Source organism: Hyla sarda, chromosome 7 (assembly GCF_029499605.1).
Source record: "Hyla sarda isolate aHylSar1 chromosome 7, aHylSar1.hap1, whole genome shotgun sequence".
NCBI classification, from domain to species: Eukaryota; Metazoa; Chordata; class Amphibia; order Anura; family Hylidae; genus Hyla; species Hyla sarda.
In genome coordinates, this window is record NC_079195.1 from 10,994,466 (window position 1) to 11,004,047 (window position 9,582).

Below are 9,582 nucleotides of genomic sequence, written 5' to 3' on the forward strand. Positions count from 1 at the left end.
TCAAAAGGAAGTTATGGCTCTTACAAGGAAAACTCATGTTGACTTGAAACTTCCGGATCAAGACAGAGGCACAATTGAAAAGGAGAAGTTCTGGAGCCTCAAGGAGAGGAGCTTCCAAAGGTGCAAGAAATTTAGGATGTCAAAAGCCTGCCTGTAAATGGCCACCCTGATCCCTTTCTTTCCTCCTGGGTTAGACTTAAAAGACATTTGGGTCTTGAACCCAGTGCAATATGCCCCATCTCTACATTTACTACCCCCAGCAAAGTAAAAATTGTTATCCTTAAACTGCATCGGTGTATTAATTACCCTGCACCTTGCCCAGGAGAAGCTATCTCAAGATCAAATAACAGTGCCCTGGCATCACAAACTGATCTATACACCCTGCACACAATCGGAAGTGCGCCACATTTACACATCCCCCCCTCTCATGCCAAAGCCTTAAGACCACTGGTCTGAGAGTTGCTGTTTGAAGAGGAGCTGGTTAGAGGTTTATCAACCAGGATATATCTGCTGTGCCGAGTGATCTGTGGAGTTGGAGTGACTACGTATAGTGTAAGATCATAGATTGACAGTGACAGACTGGGACTGTGCCCTTAGTAATAAAAGTACACAAGCTAAATGGGACACTTTTAAGAACATCCTAAATAGATATTGTGAACAACCTATACCCTAAAAGAGCTAGTAATAGGAGAAAAACTATTTGGCTATCTAAAACAGTTAAGGAAGCAATAAACTATAAGAGGAAAGTGTTTAGACTACGAAAACAATAAGTTAATGGGGAAACACAAAAGAAAAAACAAAAATTGCAGCAGAGAGAATAATTGCTATAGAAAGTAAAAAGAACCCAAAATATTCTTCACCTACATAAATAAATTTAAAATTGAAAATGTTGGCCTATTAAATAATATGGGGCTAATGGTGGAGGAGGATGAGGAAAAGGCCAATCTACTAAATGACTAAATTCTCCAGCAAATCTCACCTGTTTAAACCAAGAAAAGGTGTGGTGCTGCCTTAGTAACATAAAAACACACAAATCACTGGGTCCAGATGGCATCCATCCCAGGGTTTTGCAAGAATGAAGTACCGTGCTACAGACCCTTCTATTTAAAGATTCTATAATAACAGGGATTGTTCCACAGGAATGGCGCTTAGCAAATGAGATACCAATATTTAAATAGGGATCAAAAAGGGATCCAGGGAACTATAGGCCTGTAAGTGTAAATGTCTGTAGTGGGTAAGATTTTTGAAGGTTTTCTGAGAGATGCTCTTCTGGATTATCTTAATGACAATAACATTCTGACACAGAACCGACATGGGTTTATGCAGGATCGGTCCTGTCATACTTATCTGATCAGGAGATCAGTTATAGATTGGATCGGGGTGAAGCTATGGATGAGGGATCGATCAGATTAAACTATCATCTATGAGGAGATCAGTTATAGATTGGATCGGGGTGAAGCTGTGGATGTTGTATATCTGGACTTTTCTAAGGCATTTAATACTGAGCCACACAAAAGGTTAGTACATAAAATGAGGAGCTGGGACTGGGGGAGGACATATGTAAATATATATCTTTTCAATATGTTTATTAATGACCTTGTGCAGGGATTACAAAGTAAAATTTCTATATTTTCATATGACACCAAACTGGGTAGGGTGATTCCCACAGAGGATGATAACATAATATTACAGAGGGATCTGGGGAAGCTGGAGGATTGGGCACATACATGGCAAATGAAGTCATGGGGCAATTGGCATCAGCCTCATGGGGGGGGGGGGGTTTGCCTTCTTCTGGATCAACACAGTAGGGTTTTTGGTTGAACTTGATGGACTCTTATCTATTTTTAACCTTACAAACTATGTTACTATGACCTCAGCCAGTTTATAATAAAGAAAAGGGTTTTGTGTGGAAACCATCAGCACAGTTAGAACTAAAGCACTCTGAGGAAACATGGCATCCCAGACACACACTTGCATGTACCATTATTATCTTGTTCCTGTAATTTCCCCCCCCCCCCCATACTATTATCTTGGTCCTGTAATCCCCCCCATACCATTATCATCTCGGTCCTGTAATCCCCCCTCCATACCATTATTATATTGGTCCTGTAATCCCCCGCCCCCATACTATTATTATCTTGGTCCTGTAATCCCCCCCCCCCCATACCATTATCATCTCGGTCCTGTAATCACCCCCCCCCATACCATTATTATCTTGTTCCTCTAATCCCCCCCCCCCCATACCATTATTATCTTGGTCCTGTAATCCCCCCCATACCATTATTATCTTGTTCCTGTAATTCCCCCCCCCATACCATTATTATCTTGTTCCTGTAATTCCCCCCCCCATACCATTATTATCTTGGTCCTGTAACCCCCCCCCCCATACCATTATCATCTCAGTCCTGTAATCCCCCCCATACCATTATTATCTTGGTCCTATAATCCCCTACATACCATTATTATCTTGGTCCTATAATCCCCCCCCCATACCATTATTATCTTGGTCCTATAATACCCTCCATACCATTATTATCTTGGTCCTATAATCCCCCCCATACCATTATTATCTTGGTCCTATAATCTCCTCCATACCATTATTATCTTTGTCGCCTCCTCTGCACCCTCTCCAGTTCGGCCATGTCCTCCTTATATACAGGGGCCCAGAATTGGACCCAATACTCCATATGTGGTCTGACAAGTGATTTATACAGAGGTAACTATGTTCCCTAGCGTCCCTCAGCAGCACAATGTGGGGTGTCTCCGCCCCTGTGACCTAATAGAACCTGGGATTTTTTTATGAATTAAATAAATAAATGCAAGGACCTCCCTTTAGGGATATGTAAACGCCCTGCTCACATAGGACAGTGACGCTCCTACCTCCCCTTTCAGTTTTTTTTCCCCTTATTTTCTTTTTCCTCAGGGTTTTCATCAGTAGACGCTCCTCGCTTCTGTTCCGGTGCACAACGCCATCTTGAGGAAGACCGGAAGCTGCATAGCCGGAGCTCTAGGGTCTTCTGTCGTTTACGTCAAGGCGCCTTCTTGCCGGAGACCAACCTCTGTAGCATGACGTGCCTTACTTTGACGGTTCCAGAGATTCTTTCACTCCGGGGCTGTGGTGATGTAATTTAGGGGGGCTAAAGTGCAGGGCCAGATCGCTAGTCCTGCAGAATGGAGCAAAATGTATTTAGATCGTTCTTTTTCCAGCATATTATTGTTTATAATTTTTATCTAACTTCCAGACCGGAAGTGGACGGGGCTTGTTTTTGATGGCGCAAACGCCTATTTAACCCCCCCCCCCCCCTTTGTTTGGCTCACTCTCTTGGAGCCATTATAGGTGGTATCAGAGTATATTGCTGCATACTTCTGTCTTTTTCTAAGAGCTTCTATACTAAAGCTGTACGTCTTATCTTTCCCAGGGGGATCTACTTTATCTTGTTTTTCTTTCTACTTGATATTTAATTTTTTATCATATATTCCTTATTTTAGATGTCTTCTATAGATTCTGGTGGATCTGGAGGGTGCAGGGAACCTCATGGGAAATCCTCCCATAAACGCAGACATCTTGAATGCAATACTTCCAAAGTTCCTTTACCAGATGGATATCATTACCCTATCTGTCCATCCTGTCTCCCTCGACTACTGCCAAACCAAGAACTGTCCATGCAGGACATGTTTGTATGAGTCAAGGAATTTGTCGTTGGTTCTATTAAGGAATTGAAGGATTCCCTTTTAGTTGCCCCTCCTCCAAGCAGGAAACATAGAGGAGCAGATACTCCCGTTATTATGCACTCAGACGAAGAATTCTGAGTACTGGATGAGACAGTATCATCCGGTTCTGAAGACGATGAGGTGCAAGGAAAGATGTATTTTTCTTCAGAAAAGTTTCCTAGGTTTATTAAGGCTGTACAGACGGAGGGAGCATCAGCAGATCAGGGAGAGGTCACTTCTACATCCAAGGGCCTTAGAGTTTTTTCCCTGGACGATGCAGTATTAGATCTAATGAAGGAGGAATGGGTTAACCCTGAGAAAGCACCGGTGCTTAATAGAAGATTTAAGACTCTTTTCCCCTAGGATCAGTCTAAATCCAAAGAACGGATAAATCCACCAAAGGTGGATTTTGCTATAGCGGAGCTTTCTAAGAGAACCATCATCCCCTCTGACGATGGGTCCAGTCTGAAAGATCCCATGGATCGGCGATTGGAAGTGACCCTCAGAAGGATCTTACTCTGCATCTTCCAGCCAGTTTATGGTTGGTAATGCTTCGGTAAAGCTATGAAGTCCTGGCTGTCTAAAGTTCAGGATGACACAGATTCTGGGGTTAGCAGACAGGAGATCCTTTAAGTATATTATCTAGGCATAGATTATCTGTATGACACCAACTGTCAACAACTGAAGTTGGCAGCCCGAAATATGGCCTTATCCTCTGCTGCCAGGAGAGCACTTTGGTTAAGACCCTGGCCTGATGACAGCCATTCCAAGTATATCCTCTGCAACCTAGAATTCAATCCTGGCAAGTTATTCAGTCCTGTATTGGATACTATCATGGAGGAACTTTCAAATAAGAAGGGGAAGAACCTTCCTTTGTCAGATAGATCCTTTCGTGGCCGATATTCCCAATCAAGAAGAGAGCGTTCTCCACAGAGAACAAGGCAGAACAGGAACTCCAGACATAGCAGAGAGTCCGGTTCCTCAAGAAGAGGATCTACCAGAGCAGGAGGCCCAAAGAAACCCGAGTTCTGACTCGACCGGTTTGCCGGTTGGCGGCCGTCTCCAGTTTTTACTTCCAGCATGGCAAACTCTAATAAAGGATGTTTGGGAGATAAATATTGGGAAGAGTGGTTATTTCCTTCCCCTAATGTCCCTTCCTCCGGAGAGGTTTCTGACATCCACAGTTCTGAAATCTCCAAAACAAGATTTCTTGAAGGATTCAATATTAGAGCTCATTACAAATTCTGCAGTGGAAACAGTCCCGCTAGCCGAAAGAGGCAGAAAATTCCTGCGGATTGCAGTATATATCCGTAGAGTTCTCCATCACCTCCAGTTCAGAGTCCTTCCGTTTGGCATCTCTACAGCCCCATTTGTATTCACGGAGGTAGTCTCTTCCATGATGGCGGTCCTCAGAGTCCAAGGTATAAGAATAATCCCTTATCTGACCGATTGGCTCATATTAGCCAGGACCAAGGAAGAACTACACCTTCACACTTCTGTGACTCTACAGTTACTCCACAAATTGGAATGGTTAATCAACCTACAAAAATCTTACCTAACTCCTACCAAGGAGATAACATTCTTGGGGTTTCTCTTAGATTCTCACAACATGAAAATCTTCTTATCCCCAGCAAGGAAGGACAGGATATCCAGAGGATATCAATTCCTTCGAGTCCCACGCAAGGTATCTCTGAGAACTCTTATGAGATTCCTAGGCCTCCTATCTTCCTCAGCGGAAGCTGTTCTGTAGGCACATGAGGCCTCTTCAGGCAGAAATTCTTCAAGCTTGGGACAGAAGAATTTCCTCCCTAGACACTCCCCTCAGACTCTCTCCTTCGGTCCACAGATCTCTGAATCGGTGGGCCGTTCCCCGAGACGGCATGTCCCTTTCAGAACCTCAGTGGTTGCTCTTGACAACGGATGCCTTAGGGTCCGGTTGGGGAGCCCACCTGCTGGGGAGGAAGGTGGCTGGGAAGTGGAGTCCAGAAGAACTCCCTCTTTCATCCAATGTCAAGGAACTTAGAGCAATTTACTATGCACTCATTTATTTCACCCACCTTCTTTTAGGCAAAGCTGTCAAAGTGAGGACAGACAACATGTCAGCTGTTTATTATATAAACAAGCAGGGAGGAACGAGATCTGTTCTACTACTTCAAGAAGTGGCAAAGATCTTCCATTGGGCGGAGACTTCCAGATTATGTGCAATCCATATAAAGGGGGTGCAGAATATCCTTGCGGATCGCATGAACAGAGACAGAGCGTTACCTGGAGAATGGGCTCTAAATCAGGAGGTATTCTCTCAGCTCATAGACCTTTGGGGTCTTCCAGAAATAGATCGCATGGCCACAAGAGCCAATCCCAAGCTAGAGCAGTCCTGCTCCCTATATCCTATGGACAGACCCCATTGGATAGACGCCATGACAATTCAGTGGAATTTCAATCTGGCCTATATCTTTCTGCCAACTTCCATGATACCCAGGGTATTAATGAAGATCAGACGGGACCAGGCATCAGTAATTGCATAATCCCTTAGAGCCTGGTTTTCACAGCTCATTCAGATGAGCAAAGGAGTTTATTGGAAGCTCCCTCTTAGTCGGAATCTGGTATCTCAGAGCACTCATCTCTGTCACAACCTCAGAACATTCAATCTGACTGCATGGAGGTTGATAGGTCCTTACTGAAAGCCAGAGGGTTTTCGGACCATATACTGGAGACACTATCTCAATCTAGGAGTGAGGCAACTAACAAGACCTACGCCAGAATCCTTAAATGGTGTGCTCTCAAGAAGATTGATGCTACTTCTCCTTCTACTCTCCTAACTCCATCGGAGTACAGTTAGCCGCTCTATCCGCATCTCTACAAAGATGTCTCACACAGGAGCCGGAACTAAAGTCTTTCATCAAGGCCATCAATAGGATCCATCCTGGATCCATTAAACCTATCGCTCCATGGTATCTGGTGTTGGTCTTACAACAACTCTGTGCTCAACCCTTTGAACCTCCAGAGGAAGTGGAACTTAGGTTTCTCACTCTTAAGGTGGTCCTGCTATTAGCTGTCACAACAGCTAAAAGGGTTAGTGAACTCCAGGCTCTTGCAGCTGATGAACCTTACATTATTTTTCTACCAGGGAAGGTCCTCTTGAGATTTATCCCATCCTTTTTACCAAAAGTTGCAAATACTAATCAAGTAATCAACAGTTTTCTCCAGAATCTGGATCTTCTCAAAAGGACCTTGTTAACCTTGACCTGGTAAGGTGTTTAAGAGTTTATCTTTAAAGAACTAAATCCTTCGGGAAAACCTCCTTGTTATACACCAAGGGTCAAAGAGAGGTGCTAAGTCATCTAAACCCTCCATGTCTAGATGGATCTGTGAGTGTATAAACTTATGCTATACTTCTAAGGGTTTAGCTGCGCCAGAGTTCACTAGGGCACACTCTACAAGATCAGTTTACACCTCTTGGTCTGAGCCTAACTGTTCTCCAGCTTCCCCATATCCCTCTGTAATATTATGTGATCACTCTACCCAGTTTGGTGTCATCTGCAAATATAGAAATTCTTCTTTGTAATCCCTCTACAAGGTCACCATGGTAACCCTTTTCCATATGCCCTCTCCCAGTCCCAGCTCCTCATTTTCTGTACTTTTTTTTTGTGTGGCTCAGTATCAAACGCCTTAGAAAAGTCCAGATATACAACATCCACAGCTTCACCCCGATCCAATCTATAACTGATCTCCTTATAGATGATCAGATTAGTCTGACAGGACCGATACTGTATAAACCTATGTTGGTTCTGTGTCAGGAGGTTGTTTTCATTAAGATATTCCAGAAGAGCATCTCTCAGAAAACCCTCAAAAATCTTACCCACTACAGATGTTAAACTTACAGGCCTATAGTTCCCTGGATCCCTTTTTGAATATTGTTACCTCACTTGCTAAGCACCAGTGGAACAATCCCTGTTATTATAGAATCTTTAAATACAAGGGTCTGTCTAGCATGGTACTTAATACTTGCAAAACCCTGGGATGGATGCTATATGGTCACGTTAATTTGTGTGTTTCTATGTTTCTAAGGCAGCGCATCACCTTTTCTTGGTTTAAACAGGTGAGATTTGCCGGAGAATTTACTTTTAGCCATTTAGTAGATTGGCCTTTTCCTCATCCTCCTCCACCATTACCCCCATATTATTTAAGGGACCAACATTTTAAATTTCTTATTTATGTAGGTGAAGAATATTTTGGGGTTCTTTTTACTTTCTATGGCAATTCTTCTCTCTGTTGCACTTTTCTGCTAGTTTTATTTCTTTTTTACACATTTTATTTCTCTCCCTATAATTCTAGTGTTTCCCCATAAACTTCTTGTTTTAGTATTCTAAATGCTTTCCTCTTATCATTTATTGCTTCCTTAAATGTTTTAGATAGCCAAATTGGTTTTCTCCTATTTCTAGCCCTTTTATTCCTGTAGGGTATAGATTGTTCATAATATCTATTTAGGATGTTCTTAAGAGTCCCGTTTAGCTTGTGTACTTTTATTACTAAGGGCACAGTCTCAGTTTGTCACTGTCAATCTATGATCTTACATTATACGTAGTCACTCCAACTCCACAGATCACTCAGCACAGCAGATATGTCTTGGTTTTTAAAACTTTAACCAGCCCCGCTTCAAACAGCAACTCTCAGGCCAGTGGTCTAAAGGCTTTGGCACGAGGGAATTTTTTTTTTTTACTAAATAAAATGTGTAAATGTGGCGCACTAGTGCTTCCAATTGTGTGAAGGGTGTATAGATCAGTTTGTGATGCCAGGGCACTGTTTGATGTTGAGATAGCTTCTCCTGGGCAAGGTGCAGGATGATGAATACACCGATGCAAGTTTAGGGATAACTATCTTTACTTTGCTGGAGGTAGCAAATGGAGACATGGGGCATAGTGCATTGGGTTCAAGACCCAAGTGTCTTAAGTCTAATCCAGGAGAAAAGAACATGATCAGGGTGGCCATTTGCAGACAGGCTTTTGACATCCTACATTTCTTGCACCTTTGGAACCTTGCACCTTTCCTTGAGGCTCCAGAACCTCTCCATTTCTCTTGTGCGTAGCCTCTGTCTCAATCCAGAATATTCAAGTCAACATGAGATTTCCTTGTAATAGCCATAACTTCATTTTGGCCTTTTGATATTGTTTTGCATTTATTTACCATACAGGATTTAACCCCTTCAGAACACTTATGTTCTGGTACTTAGAGTACTCCACTGGAAAACAAAAAATGTTTAACTTTCTGGCACCAGTTGATTTAAACAGATTTTTTTAAATAGATGTAATTCCCAAAAGTCTTAATCCTTCCAGTACTTAACTGCTGTATGATCCACAGGAAGTGCTTTTGACTTTTCTCTGACCACAGTGCTCTCTGCTGACACCTCTGTCCATGTCAGGAACTGTCTAGCGCAGGATAGGTTTGCTATGGGGTTTTCACACCAAGTGGGTTTAGCTGCGAAACTGAGCCGTTGCTGCTCCTCTGAGCAGCCCATGTTTGTTCTTCCCATCCCTGCATGTTACTAACCGAGATGTCTTTGAAATAGAGAATCCACCAATTTTTGCAACATTGGGGTGAGTGCTATGTTTCATTTTGCTTTTCACATCTGTTTTCTAGATGATTGAGCACCACCTGTTGCCCTGTGTATGGTCTCTACACCGCTCAGTATATGTAAATATTCCTGCCACTTGCTACCCTAATGCCGAGCAGCTACCCTCTTCCTACTTCTGTGGATCGTACAGGAGCTGATAAGTACTGGAAGGATTAAGATTTAATAGAAGTAGTTTATCAACTGGCTCCAGAAATTTAAACAGACTTGTAAAGGGGTACATTTTTCTTCTTCCTTAAACA